Genomic DNA, 18,593 nt, shown 5'->3' with positions numbered 1-18,593 from the left:
TAATTAAGGGCAATTATGGCTTGGGAGGAAAGACTTAAAAGGAAACATAAGAAGAGCCCATTTGGATCAGAACAAAGGCATGCCTAATTCAGCTTCCTGTTCTCACAGTGACCAACAAAATGCCTATTGGGAGCCTAGAAGCAGGACCTGAGCATATGCAGGACAGTAAGATTTTAATAGGGAGCTGCCTCTCCCTGGAGATCTGATGTAAGACACTGGATTCAGCTGCCTCCTCTTCCAAGCTGTGCCTCCACCTATGCTCTACCCATATATTTGTAAAATAATTGTTTGTTTGTAGATAAACTCAAATATAACAAAACACTGCTAGCTGCCAGTAACTAAAGGAAATGGAATCTGGATAACAGCTTTCCCCCTTAAACTCTCTTGCTATCTTTTAATCTGGCTGCTTTGCTCATACAACTCCAGCGCCTGAAGTGAAGCTCTAGAGCAGGGGTAGGCAACCTAAGGCCCGTGGGCCGGATATGGTCCAATCGCCTTCTCAATCCGGCCCATGGACGGTCCAGGAATCAGCGTGTTTTTACATGAGTAGAATGTGTCTTTTTATTTAAAATACACCTCTGGGTTGTTTGTGGGGCCTGCCTGGTATTTTTACACGAGTAGAACGTGTGCTTTTATTTAAAATGCAAATCTAGGTTATTTCTGGGGCATAGGAATTTCTTTTCTTTTCTTTTTTTTCAAAATATAGTCTGGCCCACCACATGGTCTGAGGGATGGTGGACCGGCCCACGGCTGAAAAAGGTTGCTGACTCCTGCTCTAGAGAAACACTCTCCAAAACTTTAATCTAGACATGCCCTTTTGTGCACCTTTTCCAGCTCCACAATATACTCATTGGAATGCAGTAATCAGAACTGTACATAGTATTCCAAGTATGACTGCACCATAAGGCATTATGTTATTGGCACTTTTATTTCTGAACCCCAAAACAATCTGTCTTTTTCACAGCTGCAGCACACTGGGTTAATGTTTTCATTGAGATCCACTATGACTACAAGATCCATTTCCTGGTCAGTCAGCCACTAGTTCATCATCCTATATGTGATTTGTTTGCCCCAATAAGCATCACTTTAACAGTGCTATTTTTCTAGAAAAAGAGGTGCCAGAATTCACCATGAACACCTCCCTTGTTCTCTTATAATGGCAATGGCACCCACCTGAGAGGTGCTGGGACTGAGTCCTGGTGAGTTCCGGCTAGGGGGGTGCCCTGACTTTGCACATACTAACATTGAACTAAATGTTAATGCTCATTCACTCAGCCAAGAGATATTCTTTTGGAGCTCTCTGCAATCCCTTTTAGTTTTTACCATCCTGAATGATTTAGTATCATTTGCAAATCTGACTATCTTCTCTGCTCAACCTTAGCTCTGAATCACTTCTGACTAAGTTAAAAATCACTGGTCCCAATACACCTATTATGGCTTCACAGAGACAACCGGCAGTTCCTACCTTAATACTACCACTTTACTATTGCTGCTGCACTTCAATAACTCACATTGGATCTACCCACAAGGCAAGACTTCCCCTATCTGGTGCCCTCCAGATGTTTCAGATTCAGGACAAAATATCTGGAGAGCATCAGGTTGGGGGACATTGCAGAAGATCATGATCTGCCAACATAATAAAATGTAGTGTAGTTTTGCAGAAAACAACAGGTGTATGTACTTTTCTAGCCTTTGATTCCAATATGTCAAAACAGTTTATAGGTATTAATTCTGCTTCAAAACCATTGTGACTTAATTCTGCAATATGTTTCCCAGGTTTTGCAATGGCAAATTTACTGGAAGAGACACATTAAAAAACAGGGTAATTGACTCAAGGGTTTCTGAACAGCACGAAACAACTTTGCAACTGCAAATAGTCACTAAGCTTTACCAAAACAACCTGCTGCTGGTGCAGTATTTGGCCAATAAAGAGTTGATGATCAGTACATGGACTTGGGGAAAGTCAGATCATCAGGATTGCCATTAATGGCTATGACATAGAAGAGAAGTCTGAGCTACTGGAGCTAAGGCAACACCCCATAAACATGATGAGTACAGTTGCTACTCAATTTCAGTCAAAGCAAATTTATAATTGAAGGAAGTCAATGTATTTTCAATAAGATTAAGACATTTTGTAGAGGAAGTAGTCACTGTTATCTGCTCTTGCCAGGTTGACCATGAGGCCACCCACACTTCCTCTCATTCCTGTTCAGCCCTTAAATGAATAAGCCCTTTAAGAAATACCAAGTAATTGTTCCTTATGTCTATGAAGGGTTGAAATAGAGCTTCACAGTACTAGAATTGGAACCCAGAACATAATGATATAATGTCCACAATGCCAAAACAGTTGGCAATCCTTGGAGCACCTGCTCAGTGCCCCAAAATATTGATACACATTCATATGTATTTTTTTTAAAACTGACATTCATTGATTAGATGTGTGCTAAATTGAGTCCAACAGGATGCATCCAACACCTGCAATTCACATAGGGTGGGAGCTTTGGTGATCTTTATCATGATTTCTGTTCATTCTAAACAATCTAGCAAAGTAACTGCTAGAAATGCACTGATGGTCCTGAGAAATCCATGCTAGTTGTTGCTTCCCCATCCCCCCAAATGTATGCCACTCTTTGTTTAGATTTACTACCACTGGATTGGCAGGAACAGTTCTAAGTAATTTTAGCAATTGATCGAATTTCAGGGATTGTTTTAGAGGCTAGAAGCAAGCAACATTTTGTTTTATTATTACAAAGATTGCATACCTTTAAGTGCAGTCTAAGAAAAGTGCTATGAATAAAATTATTGGGTAAATGGCTTCACATTATTTTATCAGCAAAATGTAGCACACAAAATTCAGGAAAATGTCATAATTCTTTCCTTAAGACCTGAACTTTCAAAAGAGTATAATTATCCAAGCAAACAAGCTGATAATGTTAACAGCCAAGACAGAAAAATGTGCAGTTTCTAACTAAGCAGCCACATGAATGAAACACTGCCTGTTGAAATGGTCACATGAAATAAACACGAGACAGCACTTTCACTGGGAACTGCCTGTGAAAGAGAGCAACAAATAGCATATTGTTACTTATTAACACAACATCATTTTCTTTATTATAGAGACCATCTATCCATACCATACTACTTTTTTTAACAGTTGGACAACGTTATCAAACAACTGTTCTAAAACCATATTATTTGCACAAAGATCTTTTTTTAACTTGCAAAAGCAGTTGCATTTTGAATTCCTCCAAAATTATGCTGACACTATCAAAAACTATTTTTTCCTTCCCCTTAAATCCCTGATGTAGTTCTGTACAGAAAGTTGGATCCAGAGAATTAACCTTGATTGAAACTTCACATTTTTTTTCACCTTTGTTGACCTTCTCCAGCAGTGTACAGACACAGGAGAGGGATGGGTGGCTTGTAGGGTTCAATCATAGCTCAAACAGAGAACTAGTAAGACAAGCAGGTCCTACCTGACCTTAACGTGCAGCCCAGGATCTTGTGCAGCACATAAGAGTTCTACAATAAAGGCTCTTAAGCAAATAAATCAGCATGGAACTGGCATTGCAAGATATGATGCTAGAAAACCACCAGTTTAGAACTGATGTCAATTTCAGACAAGTTCCTTACACTACATGACAGCTACTTTCATGGCATTTGCCTTCTCAGGGGAAACCAGTTATCCAATTCATAAGCCACAGAAATTTGGGAGTTAGCTTGCAAAACTTCACTTTCTGCTTTTGGCAATGATAAATCAGCCATCCCATTCACCACACGCAAAGAGTGGGCCATGGGCATGGAAGTGGACTCAACACAAGCAAGTTTATTTGTTGAACCACGACATTCATAGCTTGCCTTTATTTCATCGTGCAGCTACAAGGCGACCCAACCAGACTTAGACCTACTTAGTTTTAAGCAATGTTTCTTTGTCCTTTTGAGCATGTCCTCAAACCAGTATGGAATCTGGATTTATTCTGACTTATCTCTAGAGCAACTCAGGAGGGTGCATGCCTTTGTTCAGGTCTGGGGAATCACAAAAGGGTTAACATCAGCAGAACAAAGAGACTCTCAAAATTGTTTCAGAGCTTCTTTCTAAGGAGAAAACGAACTTCAGGTTGTATTTTTATTGGGACTGCTTCAGTGATTATGGTTTGGGGAAAATCATGTTTATATTTCTAACACAACCTTTCAGGTGCCATAGGAACAGGCAAAAAATCGTTCTTAAAAGAGATGGTAGATCAAGCCCTGTCAAGATTATTTTTTTGATAACTGAAATTGATCCTGATGGCTAATTATAGGGTGTCTTGGTTTATATCCCACCTGTTAAATAATGACATTTACTATTCATTACCCATTTGTATTATCCGCTTACATTAACAGGACTCACATGATGGCAACTGTGTGCAGAATCGTGACCTGATCTTATGCAGCAAAACCTCACTTGTTTACTGATACCTAGCCCAAATAAATGTGTACAGGACAGCAGCCTAAGTATAAGCACAGATTTGCCCCTTTTAAAATAGGGATTAGAGACAGGGTGATGCTATGCAGCAGCTAAGAGCAGCAGCTATGCCCTCAGAAGTCCCTAGTCCGCATTGCCAAATAATAAATTATTCTTATAATACTGTTTTCAGCTATAAACCCCTGGGCAGCTTTGGACAAGTTACTGTACTGTCTCTCAGCTTCACCTGCCGCCTGCAGTAAAAAGACTGCTTACCAGCTATTATGAGCTTTGAGCACTTGAGAGAGTGCCAAATGAAGACTAAATATTACTCCAGTTGCTGAAATTTTCAAAGAATAATAAAATCTGAGGCATAGGTGGAATCTACGCACATATAAAATAAAACTCTGTGAAAATGCTTTTTAAAAGCGTTTTGAAAAAGACATTAAATTTTGCATAGCTCACTGTCATCATCTAGTGTCACATTTGTATATTGCACTTTACAGCACATTTAAAACATTTTATTTGCAGCTGTATAGCTGAGTCCATAATAAACTATTTTAGCTCCTTTGGTTCACATCTTTTTATTTATTCTTTTTTAAAAAATAATTATGCTGAAACAATTTAATACATTTATTGTTGTGTTTGCCTTTGCTCCAGAAGTTCCCCACATACTAAAAATAGTTCTTTTGCCAATAGATGTAAAGTGGGTCTATGGTTCCTATACTAAGGAATCAGTTCCCAGAGTAGAGAAGTAGTTTGGATTTGAAAGGCCATTTTAAATTCCCACGTGGAAAAAACAAATTCCAAGTAGTGGTGAATTCCTCCGCAGATGTTCAAAGGTAATATTTCTTCATGATTTGCATATTAGAGCTGGCCCTGAAATTGACTGCAACAATGCCACTTGGAATGTGGGGTGTACAGTGGTGCTCAACATTGCAGTGCACTGCATGTGCAACAAACACCAAGCTGGCAGTAGCACAACATTAGACTCAGTCCCATCCATTCTCTCGCTTAACTGTCTAAAAGAAAACATGCTTCAATTTAGCAGGGGGTTGAACTAGACGGTGTTCTAGCATGATCTGCTAACTGTTCAGGAGAAGTCGACAGTCAATCAAGAGTTAGATCCAGATGAGGTTTGTCAGGACAGCACAGAGAGAGGCGTGATCAAGAACCAACCAGGCTAGAACAAGGATTTTTATAAGCTGAGATCAATGCAGAGTAGCTTTATGGTGAAAAGGTTACCTTGGGAGGTAGCCAAGGTCTGCAATAGCAAATGAGCAGAATTTATATGTAGGAGTACTCAGCCAGAAGTAGCTAAGGAAGGTACAGGCTTCTGCAGGCTTCTTTTTACTCTTTCCTTTCTTTCTCTCATTTTCTTTTCTTTTCTTTTCATACAAAAGTGTGAAGGACCAATGGCAAAATAGATCAGCTCGTCCCTCACTTCCAGTTCAAGACTGGCACATAAAGATGCATGTCCACTGTTATAAGCAGAGAGAGGGGAAGGAGAAAGTAGCAACCAAAATGCAGAAGGAGAAGGGCCAAAAATACAAACACTACCTAATAATCATCCTAGGATCCTAGGGCTGAAAGAGTTCCAGAAATCTATCTAGCTTAGCTACCTGCAAGTATAGCAAGGCTATCCATTTAGTAGACCCATCCAATCTGATCAAATGTGGCAGTCCAGAATACAGAATAGCACAGGGTGAGAAAAGCTACGCTAGGGAAGCTGGCTATAGGGACAGTAGTCCAGATGACTGAAAAATATAGCCATGGCCTTACATCACACATTTTTAAAGTGTAAAATTATTTCTACCTCACTTCCCCCCCCCCCAGGTAAATCAGAGTGGCATATAGCAAAACTCTGTAAAATATACACAAACAATAAAGGTAAAGGTACCCCTGACCGTTAGGTCCAGTCGCGGATGACTCTGGGGTTGCGGTGCTCATCTCGCTCTATAAGCCAAGGGAGCCGGCGTTTTTCTGCAGACAGCTTCCGGATCATGTGGTCAGCATGACTAAGCCGCTTCTGGCGAACTAGGGCAGCACACAGAAACGCATTTACCTTCCCGCCGGAACTGTACCAATTTATCTACTTGCACTTCGACATGCTTTCAAACTGCTAGGTGGACAGGAGCTGGGACCGAGCAACAGGAGCTCACCCTGTTGCAGGGATTCGAACTGCCGACCTTCTGACCGGCAAACCCTAGGCTCAGTGATTTAGACCACAGCACCACCCGCGTCCCCTACACAAACAATAGAACATAGTATAATCTGTTCCCACCTGACAGCTCTGCTAGCTGCAGCCTCGAAACAGCCTCCAAAAGCAACTAAACACGATAGTGCATGCTAATAAGGCAATAAATTTCAATTGCTAGTCGAACTAAGAAATAAACCAATTTTCCTTAATGTAAAAGAAAGACATTCACAATTATGTTGTGGGAGAGAGATCTGCCTAATTTTGGAGCCACGATTACTACTGGTTATTACTTCACTACCCAGTCCATAAGAGCCAACTCTTAGGGGCTTGGGGGGCTTCACCCCCCATAAATTATATGAGGGGGCCGGGGTCTCCCCAAAGTTGATGGGCATTGCCATTCAAATGGTGTGCATGCACTGTGTCATGAGATCGATTATCTGGATCGATTACATCCCTCCCTCAATATTCAAGTTGGCATCCCTGACCCAAACCTTACACAACACCAGACAAGGGTATTTACCTAATCTTATCTAGAGAAAGAGTGTCTTCCAAAAATAAAATATGGCAACAAGTTGAGATCATGACCAAAGAGCTACCCAGCCGCCCTTAAGCAATGCATGCAAGTCCAACATACTCATCACCTGATCTTTGCTTGTGGTAGGAAAAGGCAGGGGCACCACCAAAAGTACGAGAAGCAAAAATCCAAAAACCTCAAAATGATGCTCAAAGTAAATAAATTTATTTGAAAATATATGCTTGTGTGATTTGGTGTGCCACATTCTTAAGAGGCAAATAAATTGTTATTCATTCAAAGCATGCTGTCTCAGACCTAAAAAGACAAGATGCCAAAATGAATTTGACATATTATACTTTTGCATAAACTTCTCAAGTTCAAGCATCATTTTGAATCTTGGGGGGGGGGGGGCTTGCAGGCCCTGGTGTCCCATAAAATGTTTGTTTGTGTGCGTGTTTGTTTGTTTCTGTGTTTGTTTTTTAAAAGCAAAACATAAATCATATACCCAGAAAACACTCCCTCCCTGACCTTCTGGCCTACAAGTGAAACATCATCATTAGCCATAATTCTTTGCATAGATTTCTCTAAATCATTTTATTACTGAAAGGTAATTGCAGGACACAATTACAAGCTTATTTTAATTTAGTGCCAAACTGGTTTCCACTGAATCAGCTGTGCTTCATCACTGGAAAGCTGGCAAACTTATTTGTGTATTTCTTTATGGAAACACATTAAGGTAAAGTTGGCTTCTTGCCTTGGTAATAAGCTATATCCATTTTTAAAAGCTTTCAAGGAACTAACACAGGGCAGTAAGATATAGCAAATCACTCATTTGATCATGATATACATACCAGCATTGTTTTGCTATCTATGACAAATTGCCATACTCTATTCATACATAATAGGGATACGGGTGGTGCTGTGGTCTAAATTTTCCACACCTATCAGCTGATCACCCACTCCCACCACCCTTCTGAGTAATACCCCTCCCCACTCCCTCACTATATTTAAGGGTCTGGTGACTTCCGTTTCAGTGTATCTGAAGAAGTGTGCATGCACATGAAAGCTCATACCAAGAACAAACAGTTGATCTCTAAGGTGCTACTGGAAGGATTTTTTTTATTTTACTTTGTTTTGACTATGGCAGACCAACACGGCTACCCACCTGTATCTAAATTATATGTTCCTATTCAATTATCAAGAAATGCTGATACCAAGGTCATAAGCATAACATAGACAACAGCACTTACAGAGCAATCCTAAGCAGCAGTCATGTACAGTTGCAGTGACAGAGCCTCAGGAACACATTACTGCCAGTCCCCAGGCATCTCTCCAGGTAGGGACTCAAATCCCCCTATACTGCTCACAGCTGCTGTTTTACATCCCAATGCACCAGGAGAGCTCACACAGCACAGCCCTCCCCCCCCCCCATCCTTGGAGCAGGATATTTACAGTGCATACCAAAACCCTGCCTAAGGCAAGGGTTCAAGAAGTAGAAGGGAGGGACCAGGATTCATAATACAGGGTAGTGGCAGAGACGGAAAGTAACAGCAACAACCTCCAGTGGCTCTGTATACAGGGGACAAAGTTAGGAAGCAGAAGATGGGAGTTTGGCACCACTCACTTTTAGCAAGCCTGACAATAACAGCAGCAAAAACCCTGAGAGGGGCAACTGTCAGGAAACTCATAATAATATTAATAATAATAATAATATTTTTACCCCGCCCATCTGGCTGGGTTTCCCCAGCCACTCTGAGCGGCTTACAGCACATAAAAAATTGTAAAACATTAGACATAAAAACATTTCCTGACACAGGGTTGCCTTCAGATGTCTTCTAAAAGTCAGATAGTTGTTTATTTCCTTGACATCTGATGGGAGGGCGTTTCACAGAGCAGGCGCCACTACCGAGTAGGCCCACTGCCTCAAACTCACACTGCAAATGACACAGGGCAGTTCCCTACCACTCAGCCACAGGAAACAGATACATCACAGGGAATTTGCCTCTTCTCTTACTCACAATCTGCACACCAAGTCATCTATACCAGGAGTACCGGACTGCAGGAGAAGCCCTTGCCAGGTGGAGCAACTCAGATTTTACTTTCAGGAAGTGTAGAGCCCCACACTAGGAAAGGTGGGACTGTGCACCTTTCCACTTAAGCCAACCAGGAAGGGCACTACAGGGCCTGTAGGCTGTTCCCTATATGAACCAACCGGTGCTTTATTATGACATCACACCTCATGACTGCCTCATATACCCTGGCATTAGCTCCCATCCAACTTGTGGACGCTGAAAAGTCAGTCTTGTCTCGGGATTTTCATCCCAATGGGGTCAGCTGGAGCCAGATCCCAGAAACAACAGCAAAATAAAGCATATGGCAGTGTGGAATAGTTTATTGAACAGCTTCTGGGATGGAGGAGACCCCGAAAGGAAATGATACACATCTGGGGTTGCTAACCAGTCACTCCAGTAGGCGCCTTGCAAGGTGGCAAGTGTAGCATCCCGTATGGCACCAGCTCCACATAAAAAATGCCTTCATGTGTTGTATAACTACCATGGAGCTTGCCAGGGCACAGTAGCCTGTCTACAGGGAGCAGGAGAAGGAGCAGGAAGTATCCTGGCCACTAGTGCTGGTCAATGGCTGTGCCTCATGATATGAATAGAGTTGGTTGCCAGTTGGTTCCCCTAAATGGTTTCCCTAATTTCGGCAAAGGGAGACACTGTAAAAGAAAGACATGCGCTATGGCCTAAATCTATCTGTGCCACCACAACCCTCCCATGACACTGTTCATTTTAGGCATTCTGCCAGCGTATTTGTAGTGTTGTGTCAGTGTAGCCACCACGGTGATGGCATCTCCCTCATTCTACAAGTTCCTGACAAATCCTGTAGCTCCTCAACAGGCACAATTCATGGACAGAACTGTGGCCCTGGTATAGAATAATTAGACATGTCACTTGCTGGCGGTTCTAGGATGCAAAAACCAAAATTTCTTCCCAATATCTGGAAGAGCATTTTCAAAGGAAGAGTAGGGATGAGAAGCCTGACCAACACAGGACAAGTTATGCATCTTTAAGCCTTGCAATGTAAGTTAAAGTTAAGCACATGCTTAAATCTCTCCCATAATTAATGGACTTAAAGGGGCTCAGCTTTGGCATTGCACCCCTATTTCTGTAGAAATAAAGAGTCCTTGGCTCCAACAGCCAATTTGGAAAACGAAAATATGTAAGCTTTTTAATGCACATGCAGCATATTCATCAATATAATTCCCTTAGGCATGGTTGTACAGTATTCCCTAGGATATACTTAACAGCACAGCCACATTTTAAAGCATTTTGCTTCACTTTTTGTTCCAATTTGGTTACATTAATTTAAAAATACAGCTCAGCACAACAGCACTCATCATTTTAATTAATTTGCTTAAGACAAGTTAACTTTGACCAGATGGCATTTTATTGCATAGTTGCAATGTGCTGTCCTCACGTTAATGTTATAGTAACACATGCTTCCTATGATTTTGAAAGGTGCTGCTGTATATACTAGCAGAAATAATGCAGTGTCACAATATTGCATGTATGATATTGTCCAGTACGGTTTCCAAAATCTATTGGAAGTTACTACAGAGCAAAACATTGTGTTGCTTTCTAATAATAAATAATAGGAGCAATTATTTGTGATCAGATAATCATGTTTTAATAAATCTGCCAAGTTATTTGACCAGCTGGCCAACAATCCAAACTAAATAAATCCAATTAGTCCTTTAATGTAAATAAATGAAATGAGCAGAAAGGGACAATGGCTTCAAGCAGTTAACACTGCTCAGGGCTTTTTTCATTTAAAAAAAAAAGATGAATACAGGAATGATGGAAGTTTGATTTCCAGACTGTTACAAATTCACCTTTTTAATGACATCAAATACAGACATAAAACCAACATTTACTACGCCATCAAGAGAAGTTTATCTTTAGCACAGAGCAAGTAACACACACCCATATACACAAACACCTTTGGTTGATTCAACAGCATAGAAGAAAGGCCATCATAAATTATTTTTCAAACAAACCCAAAACCCGAGTACAATAGTAGCAACACAATAACTTATTCAAAGCAATGTACCAACATATTGACTTCTAGGCTAGCAGAGAGGGATCAGCTGAAGGGTACAAACCCAGAGAGTAATCCCTGTTGATCTCTATGGGACTCACTTCCCACTAAACATGCATAGCTTTGGGCTTCACATCATTTAAAGCAATAGCAGCCTTTCCGATTTTGTTCATCATCCCTGCTTGCTCCATCTTCCTCTGCCTGCCCCCCTTTCCCTTAACACGGTCTCTTCACTTAATGCCAAGCCAGTTGTGTGCCATTCGGCCCCTAGCGCTGGAATTACCTGCAAAGGCAGTTAAGGGGCAGCACAAACGCCACACTGGAGCCCAAACTCCGGAAGCCAAGGTGGTGGGGGGGGGGGGAAGAGAGCTGATCTTCAAGAATATATATATATCCCAAGGAATCCCAGCCCAGTTTTTTTCCTCTAAGCTACCCTGGCGCCGTCCTAACGTCAAAGTCAGCCGGGAATCTGCCTCCCCGCATGACCCAGCTCGGAAATGTGGGCATAGCAGAAGCAGAGTCCAAGCGAGCAATCGCCTCGGGAGCAGCGGCACCAGACACATTCTCCCTTCCCCTGCAGCACCAGGCACTGCGAGAAAGGAAACCGGCAAAAAAAGAAAAGAGGTGGACAATTATCAGTCCTCGCAGAAAGCCAGAGAGAGAGAGAGATGCACCAAAATGGAAGCTGGCGGGCAACTTCCCTCATCGATTCTGACCACCGACTGACACCCGACCCTCCCCCCCCCCCCCATCTCCGGCAGGACTCCCGTCGTCCCCAGAGCCAAAGGCGGGTCCACAAGTCCTTCAAACCGCGTCTTCCCCACCCCCACTACCCCCCACCCCACCCCGGCCCGCATGCATAGGTTGTCAGGGTGCGGGACACCTTGAGGTGCCGGTTCTTTTTCGCGCCAGAAGGAAGGAAGGAAGGAAGCCCACCTTCAGCCTGGGCAGCTGCGCGCGCGCCCAGCGGCTCTCCAATATCCCGGACCCGCAGAGGCGTCGGCGGCGTGTCCAGCTATGAGGCGCGAGTCTCCCGAGCGCGAGGCGGGCGTCCCATGAGGAGACCAGTCGCTGACTGCTGCTTCCTCGGCGCTACCCTGGCGGCTGTCACGGGAGAGTGACGGCTTTCCACCTTCGCCGGCTCGCTCTCCCGACAGGGGGGCTCCTCCTTCTCCTCGGCGAGCGCTGACGGGGCGGCCGCAGCGGAGCCAAAGCGTCGGGTCGTGGCAGCGGCAGCGGCAGCGGCAACGGCAACGACCCCGGCCAACCCGTTCCCGCCCTCGTCGCCCTCTCCGGGCTGCTGCGCTGCCTCCCGCCGCCGACACCTGGCCGGGACGCCAGGCGGCCAATCAGAAGGAAGCGGTGGCTCCTGAGGGAGGAGGAGAGGCTGAGGCGGTTGGTAAGGGAACGCGCGCCTCGGTCGCGCGCTTTGGTCGCGGTCGCGCTTCCCGGATCTGTCTCCAGCGAGCTGATCTTCTTGCCTCTCCGTCGGGGTGGGGTGGGCGGCGCGCGCGCGCGCACCGATTCCCCGTTTGCGCGCTGTGCGAATGCCAAGGCCGTGGCGCGCGCCCACGTTGCAGCAGTTGGGGGGCAGTATCGTCAGGGAGCGGCGGGAAGGGAGGCAGCTGCTGCACACGCACCTCAGGAGAAAGCAGCAGCCAGGGAGGGGCTTTAAGTTAAAGCACAAGGCGGAACCCCCCCCCCCCGCAACAGTCTTGGAATGTGGGGATGTTATAACATAGAGGAGAGGGGGCTTTTGAACATGGGCAAAGTGCACTGGAGGACCGCAGGGAGCACACAACTCCTATGTGGGTTTAGGGAAAAGGTTTCCAATTATATTTTATTAAGTTGAAACATTTTTAACATACACAGTCAAAGCAATTTCGACTTTTCTCTTATTTTTGTTGACTTGCCTCCCTATCTTCTACCTATTAAATCATAACCCCAGTACTGTGTATTATAATCGAATTCTGATCCTCGTGGTTCAAATCCTGCGTGTGATAATATTTATTTAAGTAGTCTGAAAAGGGCATCTCATCCTTAGATTCTCTTGAGTTTGCCGTTAATTTTGCCTGTTCTATTCTGCGGGGAAAAGGGTATTCCTTGGCAAGCAGGCCTGTGCCACTGCATCTTTCCCTTTCTGAGATGATGCATGGGGAAAGGTGGCTTGTCAGTTTATTGCATTATTATTTTCTGCACAGCTCAAGTGCATTTTATAGTCCAGCATTAAGACAGGTATTTTTAAAAAGCCAAAACAAATGCCATATAGTAATAGCATTAGTAAAATCAGTATGTTCCACATAGGAAAAGGAGAGAAGCGGGGAATGGTGGTCATTTTTTGTATTTTAGAACTCAAAGGGCTTATGTTTATCATTCCGGAAGCATCATTTCTGCATCTTCAACCTTCAGTGTTTGCGAAATATACTGCAGACTGTGGAGAAGTTAGTATTCAGCGGAGCTGGCTAGGGGCCGACTCCTAGCACCAGAATTGGCAAAGGAGGCACTTTGCAAAGAAGGGAAAGGTGGCGCCTGCAACATTTATTCTTGAAAGGCTTAGAATCAAATTGTGGATTGCTAAAAAGAAGGGCGTGGATCGTGTGCTGTAAAGTTTGTTTCATTCTCAGCTGAAGACAAGGAAGATGAAACTGCAGCAGCCAAAAATAAGAGAGTCTGGCACTATATTTTGCCAGGGGCCAATGGCTGGATGGACTGCTTACGATTTGTTTATAAAGCGCATCACGGTTTTTGTGTAGCTTTCATACCAAAATATGGAGGGAAAGAGAGAGCGAGGAAGAAAGCAGTTGCCTAAACCATAAAATGAATCTGTAGAAGTTGGAAAGTGAGCGAGGTCCCAACTAATGAGGATCGGCAACTTAAGTTGACAGGCTATGCACAACTTGCAGATTTAACATACAGAATCAGAGAGCAAGAAGAACATACGTTTAAAGAAGATCGGAAAATATTTATTGAATATAGTGAAAATAACTGTGTACAGCTGAAAATGCTGGCAGCATTAAGATAAATTCAACAGAGCAAATAATTTTTGATGGATGTAATAGCGGAAAACTGATTGAAATAGTTATTGTAAAATATGCAGGGATATAAGAATTGCAAAATGAACCATGGAAAGAGAAGAAGGGAAGTCACTGGATGTTTTAAAGTTTGTAAAATGTTTATTTGAAATTGTGAAATAGAAAATTGAATAGAAATTATTATTTTTAAATGAATCTGTAGAAGTAGAAGTGGGTCTTGAATACTCAAGCTATCAGATGAACAGTACAATCACAGAATCATAAGTGTGGGAATCACATGCTATGCTCTAGGGTTTCCCCAATTTTTTCTCTTTCCATTGTATTGTGTTCTCCCCACCCCCATTTTATTATAATAAAACTCCTTTTTTAAAAATCCTGTAGAATCACTTTTAATAATTAGTTCTTGAGTTTAATCCCAATCCACCCCTTCTCTCCCTGTCCAATTTTCCTTGTGTGTTGTGGTCTTTTAGATTGTAATCCTGCAGGCAGGGACTGTCTTGTTCTAACGGTATGTAGGCCACCACACTTGGAGCGTTTTTGGCTGAAGGGCGGGCTACCAAATACTCTAAAGTATTTATTATATTTTAATACTTTTAGAGTTGAGATGATCCCTGGAGCTAGTCCAGCTCCCTGTTCAGTGCAGGAATCTTGCAACTACAGCAGGAGGTTTAGCTGAGTGCTTCAGCGTTCCCTGAATTGCTGGAATAACTGTATCCTTGCAGAAAACTAAATCCATCACTATTGTTTCTAAAGGTTTATGAGAAGCCCGTAAAGCAGATCACCTTAGGGAAGAGTTGAACAGGGAGTTAGAATGTACTAATCAACCTAAAAAAAATGGGAAGTGGTTTGTTGGATCCATATGAAATGTTTTTCTAGATTTAAAATTTGTTGAGCAAAAATTGTTGCTTTGGGTGTACTGGACTCCACATATTTTTATGACGGCATTGTTTAATTTAGATAGATTCTGGAGATGTAATGCTGGAAGTGGCTCATTGAAGCACATGATGTGGGTTTTCCAGTGATATCGCCAGTGAGAGCCAGTGTGGTGTAGTGGTTAAGAGTGGTAGACTCGTAATCTGGTGAACCGGGTTTGCTCCTCCGCTCCTCCACATGCAACTGCTGGGTGACCTTGGGCCAGTCACACTTCTCTGAAGTCTGTCAGCCTCACTCACCTCACAGAGTGTTTGTTGTCGGGGAGGAAAGGTAAGGAGAATGTTAGCCGCTTTGAGACTCCTTCGGGTAGTGATAAAGCGGGATATCAAACCCAAACTCTTCTTCTTCTTCTTCTTCTTCTTCTTCTTCTTCTTCTTTTGTTGTCCATATTAATTTTGTATTGGCAAAAACCTTGTTATTTGTGGCTGTTCATGTACTTTTCAATTATATCCCTGTCATATGACAACTAAATACAGGACAACAAAAATGGACTTTATGAGCCTTAACGGTTGCTAAGAGAAATAAACACTTTGAGCCTGGAAGCATAAATATTCACCCTCTATTGTGCAACGAAGACAATGTCCTTGCTGCATTAGAACATACTTTTATAAACATCAATTTTGTTTAGATACCTATTCGGGCATTTGGGTGGCACATATTCATTTGTATATGTAAATTAAGATGGATATGGTGGTGTTTATTGTACAGTTAATACGAGCTAAGGGGGAGTTCTGTCCTCTCCTTTCCTATCTCTCTTTTCTTTTTCTTTATAAATATTCAATAAAAACTTTTTTTAAAAAAGATTTAGCTGAAACCTGCATCTCTACAACTTCTATGCATTTGTTGCAGTTTACCCATCAGTTGTAGTTCTGAAAAAAACAAAGAACAGGTCCGTTCCATCTTCTGCATGACAGCTTTCAAATATTTTAAGAGCGTTATCATGTCTCCGCTCACTAGAAGGACAGATCCTGAAGTTGAGGCTCCAGTACTTTGGCCACCTCATGAGAAGAGAAGACTCCCTGGAAAAGACCCTGATGTTGGGAAAGATGGAGGGCACAAGGAGAAGGGGACGACAAAGGATGAGATGGTTGGACAGTATTCTCGAAGCTACTAACATGAGTTTGGCCAAACTGCGGGAGGCGGTGAAGGATAGGCGTGCCTGGCGTGCTCTGGTCCATGGGGTCACGAAGAGTCGGACACGACTGAACGACTGAACAACAACAACATCATGTCTCCCCTTATTCTTTCGTTCTCCAGGCTAAACACACCCAGCTCTTTCAACTGCTCCTCATAGGAAATGGTTTCGAATACAATCCTATACACACTTAACCTAGAAGTTTGCCCCACTGAGTTCAGTAGGACTTATTCCTAAGGAAGCGTATATAGGAATGTAATTCCTTCTGTGTGCATTGGACTCACGCTGGCTTTCTTGCTTTCACTGTAAAGTGGGAGACAACCTTCAACACCCTTCTTCTGCAGGCTAGATTTACAATTATGCTGTGTTGTAGATTCTAGCCAAACTTGAGAGCCTGCTGTGGGGAAAATACTTTGTGGAGATTGCAGTATTCCTGGGTGGTTGTTTTTTTTTTTTTAATGTAGGTCATCCTTCTGCATTCGCATCTGCTCAAGTGGCAAGTCTCGGACATAAAAGTATAATTGCTGGTAGCCGGGTTAGTCTGAAGATGTGTTGTTTGTTTGCTGTTTCAAATTTCAGTTGAGCAGTTGTCAGGAACAGTAGCTCACAGATTGCCTCTAGGCCTCCAAACAGCTTTATCTGACCCCTTAGTGGGCCATATCAAATTTAATCAAGTTATGATACACAAATATAATGTCAACAGTTACAATTCAATTCCTTCAGGATCCTAAGAAAGGCTCCTTCATGTTTTGTGCGTTCATATGCAGATGTCTTTAAACTTAGAATCATAGAATTGTAGAGTTCAAAGGGACCCTGGGGGTCATCTAGTCCAACCCCCTGCAATGCAGGAATATTTTGCACAATGTGGGGCTCAAACCCACAACCCAGAGATTAAGAGTCTCATGCTCTACCAGCTGAGCTACTCAATAAGTTCATGGAAGCAGTTAAAACCCAAAGTTTCCATTTTCTTTCTTTAACTGATTGAAAGCTCCGTTGTGTCTTTGGATAAAGAGTCCTAGCTGGACAGATAGTACCTAATTAGGTGACAAGCAGAAGGCGAAGATCCATATTTTGTGCTGTGGAGCTCTTGCATCTGAATGCTTTGTTACAGCAAGCTGGAGTTATGACTGTGGAATGCACTCCTGCCCTAATATCTCAAAACTCTCTTCTCCTTTATTATGTTTACTTTGCATTACAAGCAAGCAGGGAGAACAGAAACAAGACAAAGCAACTGTCAGATTTATGAGAAAGTCAAGTGCTTGACAGAAGGAAAAGGACAGACTCAGGAGCAGAACCTATCTCCTTAGGACAGGAGGTTCTGTAATATTTCTCAGCAGAGGACCTAGAAAAAAGAAGATCTTGATAGGCTTTTTTTATTTGTTGCAACCTCTGGCCAGTGGTAAAAAATTCTATTCATCACAAAATCAAGAAGATCTGCCCTATTGCTATTAAATTTGTCATGAATTCTCTACTTCATAATCTGATCAATTTTCAGAAACTTCTGATGGGGCAAAAAATCACCAGAGTTATAGTAGTTTGTATGGAGTTACAAAGGTCCCATTGCTTGCAGCCATTTTCTTTAAAGCAAAAGCTATTTCAAGATCCACATTTTTTAAATGTTGAATAATCTACTGGAAAATTTTGCCATGAATACTAGATATAAAAAGAGAAATGAAAGACCAAGAAAAAAAGAGGGTTGCCGTACATCCAGAATTTCCCGAACCTATCTGGAATACTGCAGTTGGCAGCAGTGTCCGGGTGGAAATCGGTCAAATGTCCATGAAAATCCAGACGTATGACAGCCCATGTCGGCAGTGCCATCTTTGCCGATTTTCCATTAAAAAAGCTCAAAAACGGCATTTTTTGTGATTTTGCCAAAAAAGCTCAACACCTTTTCTGTCCAGGTTTTCACTGTTTGAAATATGGCAAATATAGGTGCCTTTTGTCTAAATTATGCTTATTGTTTCCATTGTGTTGAGAGTTAAGATGGGTGCCTTAATTTGCCAGTTACATGCTTTTTGCTACATGAGTGAATTTGTAAGTGCCCTTAACTCTCATCTTAAAGTTTTATTAAATCCAAGTATGAGGGGAAACCCAGATGGGTGGGGTATAAATAATAATAATAATAATAATAATAATAATAATAATAATAATAATAATTTATTATTATTATTATTACTATTAACTTCAATCCAATAACTTTGTTTTAATCTAGCTCTCTGTGTGACATTTGA

General features: G+C 42.4%; 1 protein-coding gene across 3 annotated transcripts in view; it reads right to left on the bottom strand.

Moving 5' to 3' along the window:
* MYRIP (myosin VIIA and Rab interacting protein) overlaps positions 1 to 12,409 on the bottom strand; it is a 143,508-nt gene extending 131,099 nt beyond the window's left edge. For 2 of the 3 annotated variants that reach the window (XM_033165238.1, XM_033165240.1), the window contains exon 1: positions 12,196 to 12,409. The gene's annotated coding sequence lies outside the window, so the exon portion shown is untranslated. The remainder of the gene's footprint in view (positions 1 to 12,195) is intronic. The other variant, XM_033165239.1, reaches the window with a different exon arrangement.
* Between the last annotated feature and the right edge of the window lie 6,184 nt (positions 12,410 to 18,593).

Source organism: Lacerta agilis, chromosome 12 (assembly GCF_009819535.1).
Source record: "Lacerta agilis isolate rLacAgi1 chromosome 12, rLacAgi1.pri, whole genome shotgun sequence".
In the NCBI taxonomy this organism is placed as follows: domain Eukaryota; kingdom Metazoa; phylum Chordata; class Lepidosauria; order Squamata; family Lacertidae; genus Lacerta; species Lacerta agilis.
Note: the sequence above shows the minus strand (reverse complement) of the source record. Positions and strands in the feature narration are given on the sequence as shown.